The sequence below is a fragment of the Eumetopias jubatus genome, unplaced genomic scaffold (genome assembly GCF_037043125.1).
Source record: "Eumetopias jubatus isolate StellerSeaLion01/CBP00866 unplaced genomic scaffold, mEumJub1_p1.0 scaffold_7, whole genome shotgun sequence".
Taxonomy (NCBI): domain Eukaryota; kingdom Metazoa; phylum Chordata; class Mammalia; order Carnivora; family Otariidae; genus Eumetopias; species Eumetopias jubatus.
The window spans coordinates 100,585,753-100,607,508 of record NW_028274813.1 but is presented as its reverse complement, the minus strand read 5'-3'; positions in this window follow the sequence as shown (position 1 = coordinate 100,607,508).

Genomic DNA, 21,756 nt, shown 5'->3' with positions numbered 1-21,756 from the left:
TCTGAATAGATGTATATGTGGCATAGATACCTGTGAGCAGTGTTTCTACCCTAGGCTGCTGCTTTTTTCAGGACAGTGACCATCATGGACTAGGTGCCTGAGTTAGAACAATGTTGCAGATTTTGCTATTAACAAGAAATTCACAATCCCCAAATCCCAGGTATCCATGTCTCCTTCCATGAGAAAAGAACAAGACTTGCTCCCCATCACCAAATGGAACCATCCTATGTAGATGAAATATCTGATGGAAAGGAAATAAGTGGATACATGAAAACATGGTGAAATTAAGACCAGATACTAAGATTATTCAGGTAGGGGACTGAATGAAATAACGCACAAAAATCATTTCTTCAGACATTTGAAATGATTCCTTTCGATATAAGGACAATTAGTACCACACAACTTTCTGATTGAGATTAATGTGGAAGGCAGCAAGGAACCTAAGATAGTTACTATAATTTTATACCAAAGGATATAGGTGCAAATTTAGACAAAACTCATTTTATACAAACCTTGGTGTGAAAGCCTGGATTTACAAAAGAGAATATTATTGTTAAAAGATAAACTGAGGCTTATTAAAACTTTTAAAAGTTTATTTAAGCAAAAATCTTTTAAAATCAGGCAGCATCCATTCTAGCAGATAGAAAGAAGCTCTGAGCAACTATATAAAATGAAAGACTTTTATAGGCAGAAGGGAGCTGGAATGAGGAAATAATAGTAGGTTGTGTATTGCAAAATTACTTCCTTTAGGGGCTGGCACAGGTTTATCAGGCAGATTATGTCACCAGTGCTGATCAGGTAATTCCTGATTGGTTTAAGATTCCATTTCCGGAGAGCTGCAACTGTAAATCTCAGTTTAGTGATGTGGACTTAACATAAACAAAGCCATCTTGAGCCTGTTGTCTTCCTTTTAACACTACTAATAACTAATAGCTTAAGCACAACACTTTAAGGTTTTCAGTGTCTTTTATATCATTTTCATTTTATAGACAAGGAAATAGAATTCACTACACATAGTCTGCTTGTCCACCTAGTATCGTCTAGGATGTTTAAAATATGATTATGCTTACCAAAATCCTGCTTTCTCCTACTTTTTCAGAAATTCACTTATAATATAAAACAAGATATAGAAAGCAAATGAAAATTTGTGGTATGTATTGTGTTTACATTTAATAAATTGCCAGTTTTTGATGCAAAATTATGAATCAACACAGTTGTATGATTTATAAGACAAATGAGGGATTAAATTAAAAATATTTGTTCATAGAGCACCGTAGGGAGTGTGGACCATGAATGGGACCCAATTTAAAGTTTGTAGTTGAACATCTTTTGATCCTGTGAGTGTGCCTTGGTGATATATATGTATCACTTCATTTAAGGCCGAACCAAAAGTCTAAAATTTGAGGCTTTAATGGATGAGAGGCTCAGGCAACCATCACCCCCAATTCTGCCTGTGGTCAAGTACTTGACACAGTATATATGCATACCCTCAAGTTGATGAATAAAGCACACATCCTAATTCACTTTGACCTCCCAGACCTCCCCCTTCTCAAGCCCTCTCACCAACATTTTGGGGAAGTGGCATCCTCTTTTATGTGACTCCCTGCCACTCCACTACTGCATAAAAAAGCAAACTGTAGATCATCCAGCCGGCAGTATAAGCTAGAGCAGTGCTCCTAACATGTGCTGCAGGGACCCATGTTGGTCTGCAAACTGTTTGTTACTAGTCTGAGATGAGGTTAAGCGTAGATATGAGGGTAAGCATATAAAGCTAAGCCTTTAGAAACTTTTGTATAAATTTGACATGGCTGCAACATCCAAGTGCAATTACTGAGTTATAATTTTATGTCTTTTGCATTAAATTTTTTAAAAATTGGGCTTGTCTTCTGTATGTTTCCATTTTATATTGCACCTTTCTAGCAATTCTTTCCTTTTTTTTCTAGCAATTTTTTATATTGTTTTTCTCCATAAACGTATAGTTTGTAACTGATTGGAAAGAAAGAAAATGGGCTCTTCATCAGAGATAATTATAGGCATACCTCCCTTTATTGCACTTCGCTTTATTGCTCTCTGCAGACATTGTGTTTTTCACAAATTGAAGATTTGTGGCAACCCTACACCAAGCAAGTCTGTTGGCACCGTTTTCCAACAGCATTTGTGCATTTTGCAATGTTACATACTTTTTAATTATTATATTTGTTATCGTGATGTGTGATCAGTGATCTTTGATGTTATTATTGTAATTGTTTTGAGGCATCATGAACTGCACTCATAGAAGATGGCAAACTTAATTGACAAATGTTGTGTGTGTTCTAACTGTTCCACTGACCAGCCATCCCTCGCCTCTCTCCTTCTCCTTGGGCCTCCCTATTTCCTGAGACACAACAGTATTGAAATTAGGCCAATTAATAACCCTACAGTAGCCTCTGAATGTTCAAGTGAAAGGAGTTGCACATCTCTCACTTTAATCAAAAGCTAGAATGATTTAAGCTTAGTGAGGAAGGCATGTCAAAAGCTGAGATAGGCTGAAAGCTAGGCTTCTTATGCCAAAGAGTTAGCCAAGTTTTGAATGCAAAGGAAAAGTTCTTGAAGGAAATTAAAAGTGCTACCCTAGTAAACACATGAATAGGAAAGTGAAGTTTTAGTGGTTTGGGTAGAAGATCAAACCAGCCACAACATTCCCTTACGGCAAAGCTTAAGCCATAGCAAGGCCCTGACTCTTCAATTCTGTGAAGGCTGAGAGAGGTGAGGAAGCTACAGAAGAGAAGTCTAGTGATTAGATATTGGCTCCTGAGGTTTAAGGAAAAAAGCCATCTTCATAACATAGAAGTTAAAGGTGAAGCAGCAAGTGCTGATGTAGAGGCTGCAGCAAGTTATCCAGAAGGATCTAGTAAGATAATTAATGAAGGTAGCTACATCAAACAACAGATTTGCAATGTAGATGGAACAATCTTATATTGGAAGAAGATGCCATCTAGGACTTTCATAGCTGGACAGGAGAAGCCAATGTCTGGCTTCAAGGCTTCAACGGACAGGCTAACTCTCTTGTTAGGGGCTAATGCAGCTGGTCACTTGCAGTTGAAGCCAATGCTCATTTACCATTATGAAAATCCTAGGGCCCTTAAAAATCATGCTAATCAAAGATCAGATAGCTAGTGTCAGAAAAAAAAATCATGCTAATCTACTCTACCTGGGCTCTATCAGTGGGCCCTATCAATGGGCATCATGAACTGCACTGAATGACAGCACATTTGTTTACAACATGGTTTTCTGAATATTTTAAGCCTAATGTTGAAACCTGCTGCTTAGAAAAAGACTTTTCAAAATATTACTGCTCCTTTACAGTGTACCTGGTCCCTCAAGAGCTCTGATCAAGATGTACAATGAAATGAATGTTGTTTTCATGCCTGCTCACACAACATCTGTTCTGCAACGCGTGGATCAAGGAGTACTTCCGTTTTTCCAGTCTTATTATTTAAGAAACACCTTTTATAAAGCTGTAGCTGCCACAGATAATGATTTCTTTGATGGATCTGGGCAAAGTCAATTGAAAAACTTCTGGAAAGGATTCACCATTCTAGATGCCATTAATAATGTTTGTGATTATGGGAAGAGATCAAAATATCAACATTAGGAGTTTGGAAGAAGTTGATTGTAACCCTCATGGATGACTTTGAGGGGTTCAAGACTTCAGGGGAGGAAGTAACTGCAGATGTGGTGGAAATAGCAAGAGAACTGGAATTAGAAGTGGAACCTGCAGATGGGACTGAACTGCTGCAATCTCATGATAAAGCATGAAGAGCTGCTTCTTATGGAAGAGCAAAGAAAGTGGTTTCTTGAGATGGCATCTACTCTTAGTAAAGATGCTGTGAAGACTCTTGAAATGACAATAAAGGATTTAGAATATTACATACATTTAGTTGATAAAGCAGTGGGAGGGTTTGAGAGAATTGATTCCCAAGTTTGAAGAAAGTTCTCTGGGTAAAGTGTTATCAGACAGTGTCACATGTTTCAGATAAATTGTTTGTGAAAGGAAGAGCCAATTGATATGGCAAACTTCATCATTGTCTTATTTTAAGAACTTGCCATAGCCACTCCAGTCTTTAGCAACCACCACCCTGATCAGTCAGCAGCCATCTACATTGAGGCAAGACCCACCACCAATGAAAAGATTACAACTTGCTGAAAGCTCAGATTATGGTTAGCATTTTTAGCAATGAACTATTTTTTAATTAAAGTATGTACATTATTTTTAGACGTAATATTGCACACTTAATTGGCTACAGTATAGTGTAAACATAACTTCTATATGTACTGGGAAACCCCAAAATTCATTTGAATTCTTTTTTTAAAAGATTTTATTTATTTCAGACAGAGTGAAAGAGAGAGAACACAAGTGGGGGAGAGGGAGAAGCAGACTCCCCACTGAGTAGGGAGCCCAACGTAGGGCTCGATCCCAGAACCCTGGGATCATGACCTGAGCCAAAGGCAGATGCTTAACTTACTGAGCCACCCAGGCACCCCTCATTTGATTTTCTTTATTGTGATATTCTCTTTATTGTGGTAGTCTGAAACCAAACCCACAATATCTCTGAGATATGCCTGTAAATAATTTGGGGAGTGTCAGCATAGAGCTTAAGTGTGTGGAATCTGGAGTAATAGTGCCTAAATAAGTGACCTGGTTATCTGGATGACTGTGTGAGTGTATTATCTGTATGACTTTGAGGAATTTATTTTCTTCTGCCTTGATTTCCTTATCTGTAAAATGGGTGTGGTAGTAATTGTACCTACCTCATAGGATTACGAAGAGTAAAAAATACTTCGTCTTAGAAAAGTACCTTGCAGAGAGTAAGGGCTCAGTGCATTTTAGGTATTGTTGCTTGCATTTCCAGACCTTATTGCTCACCTGTATCTTTGCATAAGCCAGTGCTTATGACTTAGACATTATGGCTTTTGAGTGCCAAGGCACTTTTACCTTTATGGGCCTCTTGTTCTATTAAAGTTAAATACTGTATTTTATGACTGCGTTGGTATAAAGATGAGTTTAACCAGCTAGATTCATTATTCTATATTCGTTATCATTGTATTTATTTTTCCTTCTGTTTTTAAGATAAATTGGAACTAAAACATTTCTGTGGTCCCCTAAAAGTATCTTGAACCCTGGGCACTATGCCCGCTGTGACAGGCTTAGACAAGTTGGAGCCTGTTGACTAAGTTGGCCCTGGTGTAAGCCCTTCTTTCCCTTACTGGAATACTCTTTTTTCAAGCATCTGCTCTTGAGCATTGTTCCTTCTCCTCTTGAGCATCTCCTCTTCATCATTTGAAACTCCACCCAAGTTTCTTCCTCATTCTGTCTTTTGGATACTATAGTATTAGAATTGTCTGCTTCCTAGTCTATTTCCCAGGCTAGACTCTGAGTTCTTTGAGCTCAAGAAACAGCTCAGTTCTCCCAGTGCTGATAAGCACATTATAGTTAATTAATTACTTAGTGAGGTTGGGTAAAATGTGTCATGGTGTAGGAAGCAGCATGGATTGGGGACACAGGTGGTCTTGAAAGAAGGTTTATTCGGAAAACGGGAAGTTTAAAGACAGTCTTTATATTCCTATTTCCAGCTAGCACCTGAACACTGGTGGATTTCAAAACACAGGAAGAAAAGTTGAGCATCAAGGAGCAAGAGTTTTACAAGAAAGTTGCCCAAGCAGTGGGAACTCTCCACTGATTAATATTAACAGGAGCTCCATTCATATATCACACTGAGAACAGACCCCTAAAAGCTGCCCCATTAGAACCCAATCAAACGCTTTCAGTGCTGAGTAATAGGTTTGGCTGGGCTGGCTCCAGGGGTAGAACTGCATCGAGGTTCTTTGCTAATTTCAGATGTTGTGGCAAGGCTGGTACAGAGAGGAACCCTGGCAAGAGGATGTTGTGGTTAAACCACCAGGCAAAACCTCTAACAAGAAGATGATCCAGTCCCATGACATTTCCTGCTACAACATCTTCCCCACAAACGAGAAACATGCTTTTATTTCACAGCTTTATCCAGTCTCACCAGCCACTGACCACTGCAGTGGTGTTTTAAGTTCAGGTGCTTACGAAGCACCTGGGAATCTTGTTAAGCATGCAGACCCGGGGTTCACTGTCAAAGTTTCTGAGTCAGTGGAACTGAGACTGAGCCCAGAACTTGTACGTTTAACAAGTAGCCTGGGTAAATAATGTTGCAGATGGATTAGATCAGACTTTAAGAACATGGACCTTGTCAGATAGGTAAACTTTGAACAAGTAAGAATCCTTCTAGGTTCTGGCCCCTGTGCTCTATGTCCATAGCTTCTTTGATGCCTGAAACATAGAATAATCCTTAACATAGAAGGAAACCAGAAATATTCCATGTCCCAAACCATCTCCCTTGCAGATCCTGAGGCCCCCATTTTCTTTTGGTTTTAGGGGTTGGCATGTGGGCATCTGCATGATAGAGTCATGTGTCTCTTTTCCAACTCAGAACTGAATCTTGTGAAACCGGCTTGCTGGAACTCTGCACTAGGGTTCCATTTACTATTAAGGGCTCTAATGAGGAGGGACAGGCAATTATTATTATTTATTTCACTAATTGGCCAGATAATCATTCATTTTGAAACTGTTCAGGGTTGGAATCTGTTCATTTTGTGCCCTTTGTGTAATGTGGATTCATTCTATTTTTCCTCTTTTCCTTTAGAAAAACGGCTGCTTTGTTAAATGGGGGGCAAAGGCAGGGGGTAAGAAGGGGAGCTTAAAAAAAGAGATCATTTCTGAGCTGTGAAGATAATGCAACAAGGAGCCAGAGTCCATAAAAACATCACCTTTCAGTCTCTGAAGACATAATGCTTGATGATAACCATAAAACATGTTAGTGCAAAATAAATTGCTGTTCTATTCAGATCCTTAAATGTACTACTGTGGATGTCACTGGAGATATGCAACTCTTTTTTCTGATCCCGAGGTGTATTTTATCATAATTTGTGGGGTGGGTGACAGCCTTGTACACATGATTGCCTTTTCCTGCACAGTTAGCTTGTCAAGGTCAGAGTCCTTTGGCCTTTTATGAATGTAGGACTATTAAGAAATGAGCAGGATAACTGAACAGCATGGAGAGGAAACTTTATTGTTCTCCAGTAATCAGTACATTACATTCGCATGGTGTTTGCTTATAATAAGCTACCATTCTACTCTCAGGTATTTTGGGGGGTGGGAGGGGATGATGTTGTTTTAATGCTCTGCATCTAATTTTTATTGTGAGATGGAAAGAACTTCTGGGAGTTTGAGATTCATCTTCAGTGCAATAAAATACAGTGTTCAGGAGCACTTCCACTTAGAGGGAAACATTTTTTTTAAGATAAATGATATATAGTGGGAAGTTGGTGCTTCTCTAGGGTGGTGCTTCTATAGAGCGGAGATGCAGTATGACTCTTTGTAAGTCAAATGTCCTAGATAATACCAGCCTGGTAGATCTAGCTGAGAGTATGCTTTCTTTTTGTTTTTGTTTCTGTTTCTTTATGACTTCCATTTTGAGAACTAAAATCAGATCTGAGGATAACAGAAGTTGTAGCCAGGAGTCTCATTCCAAAGAAATGGAAATGCTGGTCATTTCTCATAGAAATGGAAACTCTTGGTAAGTATTAGGGTTGAGGAAGTGCGTCCTAGCAAGAGGTAGAGAAGGCTTCTCCTCCTTAATGGATGACTAGCACCCATAACTTACCAATACACTCTTCACCTCCTTTGCATTTAGGAGTATAGGATTCATTTTAGGAAATTTATAACCTGAATGACTCTTTCCCCTTAGTGGGCTCCTTTGTTGTCAGTAACATTGGATATTGTTCAGAAGTCTTGATAAAAAGCAGTCAAAATGTCATAAACAAGTCCTTGTGTAGGAAGTTCAAGGAACCATGGTTCCCAGGTCTTCAATGGCTCCTACTAAATTTTCAGAAGCTCTGTCAGAGAGATTGTTTTTTAATTTTTTTATTGTTATGTTAATCACCATATATTACATCATTAGTTTTTGATGTAGTGTTCCATGATTCATTGTTTGTGCATAACACCCAGTGCTCCATGCAGAATGTGCCCTCTTTAATACCCATCACCAGGCTAACCGATCCCCCTACCCTCCTCCCCTCTAGAAACCTCAGTTTGTTTTTCAGAGTCCATCGTCTCTCATGGTTCGTCTCCCCCTCTGACTTACTCCCCTTCATTCTTCCCCTCCTGCTATCTTCTTCTTTTTCTTTTTTCTTAACATATGTTGCATTATTTGTTTCAGAAGTACAAATCTGTGATTCAGCAGTCTTGCACAATTCACAGCGCTCACCATAGCACATACCCTCCCCAATGTCTATCACCCAGCCACCCCATCCCTCCCACCCCCCACCACTCCAGCAACCCTCAGTTTGTTTCCTGAGATTAAGAATTCCTCATATCAGTGAGGTCATATGGTACATGTCTTTCTCTGATTGACTTATTTCATTGAGCATAACACCCTCCAGTTCCATCCACGTCGTTGCAAATGGCAAGATCTCATTCCTTTTGATGGCTGCATAATATTCCATTGTGTATATATACCACATCTTCTTTATCCATTCATCTGTTGGTGGACATCTTGGCTCTTTCCACAGTTTGGCTATTGTGGACATTGTTGCTATAAACATCGGGGTGCACGTACCCCTTCGGATCCCTACATTTGTATCTTTGGGGTAAATACCCAGTAGTGCAATTGCTGGATCGTATGGTAGCTCTATTTTCAACTGTTTGAGGAACCTCCATACTGTTTTCCAGAGGGGTTGCACCATGTCAGAGAGAATTTTTTATGCCTGGTATTGTAGAGGTATCAGGGTTCATTCTGGCAGAAGGAGCCACAGGAAAAATGTCCTAGTATCTACTCTACCCACCACAACAATGATAAAATATTTACTGAAAAGAATAAAAAGAACTTTAATAAGCCCTTTACAGCATTGACTATATAGATCCTAACATGTTAATTTACTGGAATTGATTTCTATAGTTTATACAGAACAAAGTAAAGTAAATGAAAGAAATGTTTACACTACTTAAGAGTGAGATATAATTACTGAATCCCAGAACTAGTTTAATATAGTGCTGGCATATTAAAAATGAATTTGATTATTTTAAATAATCCTGTTCTATTCTTTTTTTAATAATTTTTATTGTTAATCACCATACATTACATCATTAGTTTTTGATGTAGTGTTCCATGATTCATTGTTTGTGCATAACACCCAGTGCTCCACGCAGAATGTGCCCTCTTTAATACCCATCACCAGGCTAACCCATCCCCCCACCCTCCTCCCCTCTAGAACCCTCAGTTTGTTTTTCAGAGTCCATCGTCTCTCATGGTTCGTCTCCCCCTCCGACTTACTCCCCTTCGTTCTTCCCCTCCTGCTATCAAAAGGAATGAGATCTTGCCATTTGCAACGAAGTGGATGGAACTGGAGGGTGTTATGCTGAGTGAAATAAGTCAATCAGAGAAAGACATGTATCATATGACCTCACTGATATGAGGAATTCTTAATCTCAGGAAACAAACTGAGGGTTGCTGGAGTGGTGGGGGTTGGGAGGGATGGGGTGGCTGGGTGAATCCTGTTCTATTCTTGAAAGCACTTTTAAGAGCTCTAGGGGAAGAAAATGTGAAGGTGCTGAAAAACTAGTCAAGCTGCATTTTTAAAAGGTTTTAAATAATCTAGACTTCTCCTGAAGGTCGTCTTACCAAGTTACACACACTGTCTGATGACTAAGAAATAGAGATAATGGACAGATGCCAGAGGTCAGGTTGTATATTTGCCACCTGAAGGGACAGAATTTTATATCAATCACTTAATATGGCAAAGGATAGAAATTAAAAGCTAAGAAAGAAACATGGCTGACATAGAAAGCAAAGGTGGGTTGGACGAGGTAAACTGGGAGCTCTCTTCCCAGTGTAAGGTCCTAGATCTAGTACAACTTTTAGGTGGCTATGGGGGAATTAACTTGTAGTGTCATTGAGGATGGGTAAAGGCAGTGGCATCAGCTGGAAAAGGGTTTGCTTCCCTTAAGAATATTCTTCTAAAGTGACACTTTCTCAGACCTTGGGACACAGGCAGGGGGATTGTCAGTGTAAACTTGGTAAGCAGTGGTTGCAGTTGGGCTGTAAATGTGATCCTGAGGTCTATGAGAGGCCAGTATTTCCAGGTAAACTGGCTTCTGGAAATCAAAATATGTTTTCCTGATCAGTCTCATCAATAATGGTCTTTCTGTGACTTGTCAGTTACTCACCTGCTTCAGAGATTTGCATTTGCTCTTCCATCCTCCTAGATTGTTCTTCCCCCAGTATCCTTGTGGCTTGCTCCCTAAGTTCATTTAAGGATTCTGCTCAACTGTCACTCATCAGAGCTGCCTTCCTTCTTCAGTCACCCAGTTGAGAATAACAACTCTCTCACTCTCTAATCACACCCTTCTTTTTTTTCTACCATAGCACTTATCATCATCTGACCCAATATTTTTATTTGTTTGTTGCCCCCAGTGGAAGGTAAGTGTAATGAGGGTAGGGTCTGTGGCATATGGAACCTTCCAGCAAGCTGAGAGTTGCTCATTGCTATATGCTCAGTGCCTCAAACAGTGCCTGCCCTGTCATAGGAACTCAGTGAGTTTTTGTTGAATGAATGAGTGAAAAATAACAATAATAGCTTTCTTGTGCATTTTCCACACTCCACACTGAGTTCCTCGCTTTAGTAAAGGCCATTGCACTGTACTGTAAGCTAGATCACCATTATTTGGCACCCCATTTTACACACAAGAAGGCACTTCTAGTGGCCCTACATGCAAGAGTCTTCTCTAAGGAATATGGAGCTGCCCCAAGGATATTAGCACTGTGAACCTTTACTCTGATAAGGAATTTGCTATGACACACATTAACTTAAAAGGAAAATAAAATTAAGAAAATGTCGACATTACAGAAAAACGTAGTAGGAAAAAGGAACGTGACTCAGAAGGATTTTAATTTTGACAGATCTTCTGGAAGGGACCTTTTACTTAGGGTTATTTTATATAGGTATTTTTTAGATTTTATTTATTTGAGAGAGAGAGAGTGAATGAGAGAGAGACAGCACAAGCAGGGGGAAGGGATAGAGGGAGAGGGTGAAGCAGACTCCCCACTGAGGAGGGAGCCTGATGTGGCACTCAGTACCAGTACCCAGGGATCATGATCTGAGCTGAAGGCAGATGCTTAACCAACTGAGCCACCCAGGCGCCCTATTTTTTATATTTTTATAAAATGGGTGAGGATGGTATGCAAGATGCCCAGTTAAATTTGAATTTCAGATAACCAATAAATGATATTTTTAGCATGAGCATGTTCTGCATATTATATGGGACATACTTATGCTAAAAAATTATACATTGTTTTTCTGAGATTCAAATTTAACCGGGTGTTCTGTACTATATCGGGCAACTCTACCTTTGCTATACTTTTGGTTTCCATTCCTAACAAGATAAAGCAGAAAAAATAATAATGAAAATATTAGTAATAAAACTACAAAATCAAAAATAATAGTAATAAAGCCATTACAGTTACGGCTTCTGTTCTCCAGGAACTGTGTCTACTTTGCATCCATCCTCTTTGCTTCTCACAAAGACCCTGCATAGTAGATACTACCTCCCATTGTGCAGATAAGGAAATTGAAGCTTAGAGAGGATAAATAATTTGCCTAAAGTTACACAGCCAAAAAACCCATTTTCCTTTTGTAACACTTATCATCATCTGGTGTAAAAATAATTTCTTTGTTTGTCTCCTCTACCAGAAAATATGTTCTATGAGGATAGGTTCTGTGCCCCCAGAGAATGTCCTGTTGTCCAGGTATCTCTACTTCCCACAACCCCCCCCCCCCCAGTTTTTAGAGACACTAGGCTAGAGCCAATCCACCAGCAAGAAGAGCCACTCCTAGCTGAACCCCAGAAGGAGCTGCTGGGATCTGAGCTCTTCTCTTTGTCTCCTTAGTTCTCACACCCCAAGCAATTTGTGCCAAGTCTGGTCAATATCCTGTGGGATCATTGGGACATAGAACTTCCTTGTTACTACATTTTTTTCCCTTGCTTTACTTGAAAATAAGGATAAACAGAAAAAACAACAGTGTGTGCTGTTTCTCTTCCAGAGTCACATGCATTTTATTCTAAATGACAATATTTAACAACAAAATTGTTTCATTTCAACCTCATTGCATTCCTTCAAGTGGGAGTACTATAATTTAAAAATAATAAATGCAACAGAGTGAATATATTGCTTTCATTAATCCCCAATACTGCTTATTTTCAGCACTTTTAAATTATTTGGGTATGCTCAATAGATTTAGTTGAAGTGGAAAAAAATCATTCAAATTTCAGACCATTTGCAATTATCAATTTATCTGCTGTTTTCCAGCCAAGTAACTGAACTTCAGAGTACCATTTAGTTTGAATGATTTCCTCCCTACCCCCTGCCTGGTATGGAACAGTGAATTAGTCAAGTAAAAATGTCTGTGGAATTGAAGTTGCTATAAACAAGGGCATCATATACTCTGAATGATCAGCTAGCACAGGTGATGTTGATTGCATGTCATGGTGTCCCAAGGACATCCAGAGTGACAGTGGAAACTTTCTGTCTCTATGCCCAAAGTGAAGTGAAGAATTAAGGCAGTAATCTGAACATTTCACTTCTAACCTGCCCTTTGCTTGATTCCCAAGTATTTAAAGGAAAATATGAAATTTTAATGTCTTTAAGTACCAGAACTTAAGCACTAAATTACCAGATAAAATACAGGATGCCCCCATTAAATTTGAATTTCAGATAAATAGTGAATGCTTTTGTAGTGTAAGTATGCCCCAAATATTGTACCCTGCATTTTTATCTGCTACATCTGGCAACCCTTTTGAGGTTCAAAAGCCTGCATTTTATTAATTTGCCTGGTGGGTTTTTTTTTTTTAAATATGGCATGGTAGTGACTAATTGTAGTGGTTGGAATTTATTGAGTAATTACTATGTACCAAGCATTATCCTACATGCTTTACATTTATGATCATCCAGTTCTCACAATTCTGTCAGTTAGGTGTATCGTTATCCCATTTTAGAAATACAGCAAGATGAGGCTTAGAGAGGTGAAGGTACTTGCCTAAGATCACTGCAAATGTGTGGTGATGGAGGGTGGTAGCTGGAGTCAGTACAAAGACCTTTCTGATTTCATTATGCCATTATGCTTTCTAATTAAATGAAAACAAATGACTAGTTGCAGATAAGATCATGTGTCTATCTTTTCTTTAAGGATATAAATACAGTCTTAAATTCATATGCACATATTCAAGGTTGAGTTTTGCATTGTATATATTAAGGCATACATGCAGAACTCATCTTACTGGCAAATGGACTGGCCCATCCCCTGTTATTAAAAGGAAACTCGTATGGCAAGATATAAATTGAAGGTATGAAATGCAATGGCAGTAATTGGACAGAACTTCAAATGAGTGAAAGCAGCTTCCAACAATTAGTTGTTTTGAACTCAGTAAAATTCCTGTTATTTCACTTAATTTTAAACTCATTATGGGTTGCCTTGAGGTATTTAAATTTAATTTGGGGGTTTTTGAATTGTGGATTTGCTTAAATGTAGGCTTCATCTCCTAATTGGTTAATGAGCAAGTGCATTTGCAAATGGGCCAGGTTCCATGCTGAGGGTCTCATCATAACATTTCTTCTTAAATATCTATTGCATGTGATTATTGAAAAGATGATGAAACAACATTTTTAAAAAATTCAAAAGAAAACAGCACCCACGGTAGAGCACAATCATTTTCATTTTTGCATATTCCTTTCCTGTTACTGATTTCTGAAGTGGCCAGAACTGATAGAGATTCCATAGTGCTTGTTAGAAATGAATTCATGGTTTCTGTCAAGAAGAAACTGCCTACATAGAAGAAAAGGCAGATGAAGAAAGAAAATCCATCTTGCAATTCAAAGCAATTCTATTTTTTGTTTTTTTTTTTTATTTCCATAAACAGGACATGCAATGAGCAGTATTTTCCTTTCTCACAATTATTCCCTTTATTTTAGAGGCACTGTGGAGGTGAGAATTGATTTCTGGATCCTGAGATCAAGAGGTCTAAGCACCTGCCATAGAATTAACTGAAAGACACTGACAGGTGGGACTCAGTCCTTCCAGGGCTCATTTATTGAGCACCCACCAGGTATGTGGCACTAGGTTAAGTACTAGAAATGAACACACACACACACTGAACTAGAATTTGCCATGCTGTGACAGAAATATGAATCATTGTGGACAGATAGCAGCCAATGTTGTGCTGATGGACTAACATGACTGACATGACAAGATGATCAGAGGGTCATGATTCTTCCAAGAGAGACTGCCTCAACCTAGGAGTGTTCACACATGCAGGAAAGGACTATGGATCATTTGGTCATAGCTTTTGCTCTCAACTAGTTAGCAGTACTCCCTGAAATGAGAAGACTGGTAAAACATTTAGAGGAAACAATGGTTTGCCAGAAAATTAAAGGAATTCAACAGCAACCCCAGTTGCTGCCTTGTTATGTAATACAGATTGCTCAACCATAGGATCAAGGCAGGGGCCACAGAGGAGCTAGCTACACTAGCAAAAAGTGAAATGATTTACATTTGGAAGCCACAGCTGGTATGAAAATAAACATTGAATCAGTTCCTTCCTCTAAGTCCATGTTCCATTAGAATAACTACGGTAGGTGACATTTTTCACATTTTAATTGGTGTTTTGCTGATTTTATCAGAATTTCTGCTGATCAAAGCAAATTAGCTATTTATTTATTTTGCAATCTAGCTAACTGTTCACTGTAAGTTTAATGTACTGTAATGAATTTTAAATATCCTCCTAGTCAGATTACAAAGTGTTTGAATCAAGATGTCCTTGTTACACTTAAATTATTAATTACTCAAATGGACAAAAGGCAACTTTCAGATATAATATCACATTTTAAATGGATCTGAGTCGATGAAAATGTTGGGCCTGCATTAAAAGATGTCAGAAAAATAAAAATGCTTTCCCCCAAAGTCTGCTTAACCCACTAGTACCTGCTTGGTTTTTAGATATATGATAAATACTTTCATTATTAGTTTATTTTCAGTAGCTTACAGAACAATAAGTTTTTATGTTATTTACACTCCAGTGACTTTGGTTTAATTGGTTTCCTTTATGTTATTTATATAAATATAAATCATACTGGGTTTTAAAGTATTAATGATGCATTTTATGTTATAATGCTGTTTTCATCCAGACTAGCACTCCATAAATTCATACCATCAATGGGTAACAGCTAAGGATCCTTACAAAATCTTTTCCAAAAGTTGAAGCAAATGCACTTGAACCTCAACAGATTTCAGGTTTGGGATGAAAAGATCCACTAAATTACACTTCATTTGCATTTGAGTCAGCAAATTAATGTATTCAAATATTTCTGGAGGGCAGTTCTCAGGTCTGTATGGTTGGGAAACTACATAAATTTGTTTCTCAAGGCACTATAACAAAGCAAAGCAAAAAATGAGTTTTAAGTATTGCTTCTACCAGTTGAAGGAGCACGAGTGAGCCTACTCCAAAAGCCCTCAGAAATGGCATCTGTCACGTAAAGAAGTTGGTTGAAAGGTCTTTTGGCTCTATTTAAATGTTTGCAGTTGTAGGTTTTTCTAAACACCCATTTGGTGATCTTTGGACATTTGCTCTTATATCCTAAGTTGACATTATGAGTAAATGGAATTCTCTTATATAGCTTACATTTCTAAATAAACTTTAAGATTTTGTGGATATTTAGGCTTTTCCGAGTGATTCTGCATACTGACGTCTTTCACTGATGAAAGACGTATGAAAAAAATAAAAGAAAGTCAGTAAAAATGTTTTTGAATAGAGCAGTGATATCATTTCAATTTTTGGTTAAAAATTATGTGCCCTAGGGTTGGGGGTGGGGAACAAATAAATGAATGTGGTAAGTTTAAACAGAACAACCGTAACTGTGTAATGTGATAGGAGTGGTAATTTGATTTTGGTCTTAGGGAAAGTTAGGTGCCCTTCTGAAGCACAGTCCTGATCTTTGTGGTGACAAAGATAGTGAGTAGAGAAAAATGAAATGCTTCTTGAGCATTCATTTTTAAAATGTCACTCGAACCCCACCCAGACACAGGTTTTCTTATTGAGACACATGTGAGATAAGCTGGTTCATTTGTCTCTATCCCTGTCTTAGTGTGTTCAGTTTTCAAAGTGCCAAAAGAGTTCCAGGACAAGATGATTTTGTTCTGTAGGGTGGGTCCATTGAAAAAAACTCTTGGAATCAAAGGGATTTTTCTAGTTGAAAAGCTTTGGTAAAGTTGTTTTTCTCATTTATAAAATAGGGGTAGTCACAGTACTTGCTTCATGTAGTTGTTTTGAGGAATGAATGAAAGGAAGTATGTGGAGCCTTAGCACAGTACCTTGTTCCTAATAGTTGCTCAATGGATGGTTGTTTTTGTAATGTGTCTTCAATATAGTTACTCTATATATAAAGTTTGGAAGGATATCAACAAGTAAGTCATGCTGCTAACTATGACATATTTCCAACTCAGATGGAAACCACTGGGGGGAATAACACATTTATTTAGCAAGAATGATGTCACTAAAGAAGAGAGAGATGTCTGGTATCTAAAGAAGTACTACAGAAAACACTAGAAAAATACCTTGTAGACTGTGACAGCTGTTCTCAGTATGAATTGAGTGCTCTCTAAAAAATGGGTAGAATGATCAGTTGGTGGAGAGAAACTGAAAGAGACAGTTTATTGGATTTACACTGCACCTGATGAGGGATGAGGGGAAAAATCATTATCAAGTTGGTGAATGTGGCATATATTTGCTATCTTGTCTTAAATAGCTATTTCACTTTACAAAGGACTTACACATTTTCTCATTTTGTCTTCACATCAGCCCAGTGATACAAGTGGTTGAGAAATAATTGCCCTGTTTACAGGTGAAGTCATTGTGTCTCAGGGAAGTAAAGGAGTTTGCCAAAGGCAAATCATCCTTTCTTGTTTAACTTCATGAAAATAGCTGACAATTATTAAAATAATCCATTTAGGAGCACCCAGTTGGCTCATTTGGTTAGGTGTCTAACTGTGGATTTCAGTTCACGTCATGATTTCCAGCCCCGCATCAGGCTCTGTGCTCAGTGGGTAGTCTGCTTGAGATTCTGTCTCCCTCTCCTTCTGCCCTCCCCCTTCCCCCGCACATCCCCCCTCAAATAAATAATCATTTAAAAAATCCACTTAATTCTTATAACCATCCTATGAATAGGTGTACTGCTATTAACCTAATTTTATAGATAAGGAACTGAGGCACAGAAAGGTGAAGCAATTTGTGCAGTAGCATATAGTTAGTAGGAGACCTAGAATTTGAAGTCAGAAAGTCTGGCTTCAGAATTCACATTCTTCACACTATACCACCTCTGATGGACCAAAATTGAGAATAATCTATGATTCTCAAACTTTAGCAAATGTCAGAATCATCTGGAAGGTTTGTTAAAACACAGATTGCTGGTACTCACCCCGAGTTTGTGATTCATCAGGACTGGAGTGAAGCTTGAGAATTTGCCTAAGTTCCCAGATGATGCTGATTCTGATGGTGTGAAAACCATGGGTCTAAGACTAGAGGCACAACATCCTGATGGTCCAGACCTCAGGATTCTTCGGCCTGTGAAAGAGTGTGGTAAATATTTGACTTGACGGGGAGGGGAGTGTAACTGGGGCTCCAACAAAGGCTCATACCTCATGGTTCTTCTAGCATCCACAACATACCAAAGCAAAGCCACTTGTCTGAATGCTCATAAAGGACTCCCCTAGAAAAGCTAGTTTATACAGTTATGGTCATTCCCAGAGATAGTAGGGGTGCAGAGCAAGGAAAATCACACAGACCCACTTCTAATTATTATATATGTGCAGTCAATTAAAGTGATTATCACGGAAAGTCTGGAAAGTTGATAGGAAAAGAGCAGATGGAAAGAGAAGTTGGAACATCATCCCTTTTCCTTCATAACAGAAGTTGGGGAGAGTTATAGGAACATTCAGTGCATTCAGATCACTAGAACTATGGCTGTTTATCTGGAATTGTTAGCAGTATTATTATTTTAATGCCAAGGTGGAAGGTAAAATGCCCAATACCAGTGAACTTGTTTATTCATTTGCTGATACGTTACAATGAAAATAACACAATAATAAAGAATACAATAAAGACTTTGTGCTGTTACACTCTGCTATTTAATATTTACGTAGTTATCCAAACTTCTCCTTGTTTTATGCATTTATTAAACTTCATACAAAAGTACACTAATACAACAGTTAAGATTGATTAAATTGTTCATTTGAAAAAAGAAATTAAATAAAAAATGGTAGTGATGTGATTCTTTATAGAAATCTGGTGCTTTTCGCCCAACCTGCCTGGAGTCCAGGCTATCTCTGCCCACAGGTACCATCAGTACTACTTGCCATGGGTATGGGGGGTCTTATATCCAGGCACTTGTCTTTGTCAGGCTTTACAACCCTCTGTGGAGGACATCTGTTCTTTGCCAGCTTGGCTAAGTATCAAGGTATAGAACTTAACAGAAGAAATAAGTACTTGGCAGGGAATAAAACTCTGAACCCACCACTGTCTGTTGCTTATCAGAATCTCAGGAAAAAAACACATTTCTGGAGAATTTTCTGAAGGAGAGGAAGTTCATCCCCTCATCTAACATGGTACTCTCCATTGCTGGAGTTGGCCAGACCACCAAAGAGTCATTTATCCCATTGGCATGATTTTGACCACCTCTCCACCTTACCAAGTTGCTTAGACCGAACTGGCATTTCTTTCAACCATTTACCATTGGTTTTCATCAATCAGTATTGAAAAGGCTGTAAGACCTTGTACTGATTGTATTCACTTTGAGGTTGTTGAAATACATTGATCATTATATTTCACATGTAAACTTTAAATATTTTTCTTTATATTTATGACATGTTTCAAACCTACAGAAAATAATAGACCCTAGATTGTCATGAAAAGTTTACTTTTGCTTTATCTGTCTCATTTTTGAAAAAGAAATGGAATGTTGCAAACATAGTTTAACACTACCCCCACCGAACCTTAGAAGTAACCACTACCCTAGAGTTAGTATGTATTTTTCCTTTTCACATTTTGTGTGCTGTTAGTACATATCCAAGTATATTCAAACAATATGTAATATTGTTTTAAAGATTTTCAGAAGTTTCCATAAGTTATATATAACACATATCCATTTGCACACAATGGCATTTTCATGAAGACATATGTGAGAAACTTTTATTATGCTGAACATCTGTTTTTTCTCATGGGCACCATGAACATATAAATGGTGTTTCCCTCAGTGCAGTTGTGGTTGGGAAATCTCAACTCTAATTTGTCCACTTTCATTTTGTCTGTTTACTTCATCTGAATACTTCCTTACCTTATGTTCCCTCTGCCTACATGTTTTTGTTTAATTTCTTGAAGGTTGTTGCATTTATATTCTTGTAACAAGATCCTATTTTCCTTATTTTTTTAGCCCCAACCCTTCCTTCCCCATTCAGTGTCACTTCCCGTTACATACTTAGTTACACAGGCACCATTTGCCAGCTCCACTCCTCCTCCCCAGCACGGAAACCATGACAACTGGCAGGATTTACTGTATGCTAAACATGACATTGTATTTAGCAAAATAGATTTTATAAGCCTAGAATCCAGATGTGTTATCTGTCAGTATTCAAGAAAACATAAAAAATATGTAATGGATTTCCATGTTAAAATACTTCTTGCTCAGAAGTGGACCCCTGTAGTTTAATCCTCAGTCCAAAAGTTTTCAGTAGTAGGAAGGGATTTAGGATTATAGGCTGATGAGCATACATCACAATATTTTCATAATTTGGAGCCAAAATGCACTGCAAAGGAGCAGAAGCCTGGGGAAGCTATTAACAATTTAAGAATTTACCATTTCCAGTTAGTGTAAGAATGTTAATTCCATTCCCAAAGAGAAGTTAGAAATGGCATGTGTTATGATGCTTAGAGACATGTTTTCTACAGTAGAATATTAAAATGTCAGAGTTCAGAGTTTTACCCTTTGAGCCTTTGCTAAATTTCCCTCCACCTTATAGTTAAGCACAACTCTGGGACTTTTCCTAAAGGCAGTCATTCTAAGTGCATCTGAATTCATCTTCTTGGGGTTATAATAGTCACCTTGAATGGTTGTGTTAGCCTCAAATATAACCAGGTGATCCTCCAACTTTAGGCAATGAACAAGAGTAATTATTTATTAATTTTAGTATAAGAGAGCATTTGCAAACAGAAATACTTGCTCAAATAGGGATAAATGTTTCTACAAGACATACATAGACATGAGTATCTACAATGCATTATTTAAAATATGAATTTTAATTTATTAATATTCATCCATGTGTTCAATTAAGGCTGTCTTTTTTTCATGTTCAAGTTATTGCTCTAGTATCTGCACAAATTATTGTGTTGATGAATAATATAGCTTTACTAATACAATAGTTATAATAATGTCATATATTACCTCATGCATCCATCCATATGTGCATACACTTATTTAAAAAGTTTACTGAGCTTTGTTGTATTGTGGACACTGTTGGATCCTAGAAATACAAAGATGAGGAAGATCTGTACCATGCTTTCAAGAAACTAACAATTTCATGTGAATGATAGAGTTATAAACAAACTGTAGTGGGTGCCTGGGTGACTCAGTTGATTAAGCATCTGCCTTTTGCTCAGGTCATGATCCCAGGGGCCTGGGATTGAGTCCCACATCAAGCTTCTTGCTCAGCAGGGAGCCTGCTTCTCCCTCTGCCTGCTGCTCCCCCTGCTCATGCTCTCTGTCTCTCTCTGGCAAATAAATAAATAAAATCTTAAAAAAATAAATTGAAGTAAGCTGTGATAACAGATACAGTTGATAAATATAAAAGTGTTGTGGAACTAAGGAATAGCACGGAGGACCATAGGGGAAGGGAGGGAAAACTGAAGGGGAAGAAATCAGTGAGGGAGACAAACCATGAGAGACTCTGGACTCCAGGGAAACAAACTGAGGGTTTCAGAAGGGAGGGGGGTTGGTGGATGGGATAGCCGGATGATGGGTATTAAGGAGGGCACGTGTTGTGATGAGCACTGGGTGTTATATACAACTAATGAATCATTGAACACTACATCAAAAATTAATGATGTACTATATGTTGGCTAACTGAACATAATAAAAAAAAGTACCCTAAAAAAAAAGAAGAGGGAATACATGAATGAAAAAAATTTTTTTAATTTAAATAAGTATTGTGGAAGAATTGATAAGTAAATTAATCCTGCATGAAACCATCAAAGAAAATAAGAAACGAGGTTACATTTGAGTAAGAGTAGCTTAAGATAACATTTCCTGACTCCCCAGGGCAGATGTAATTTTCCTTCATCTCTCTCCCCAGAATAATACATACTTATCCCAATCATGTGTTTATTATATTTCATTATAGTTAATGGTTCCCATATCCTTCTACTCTACTAGATAGAACTCCTGAAGGAAGAATGTTTTATTCAACTTGTATCCTTAGTACCTAGTACAGGATAGAAGCTCAATAAAATGTTTGATTGAATAAACACATGAGTCAAAAAGAAATCTCAAGAGAAATTTAAATATTCAAAAATATTTTTGAACTAAATGAAAATAA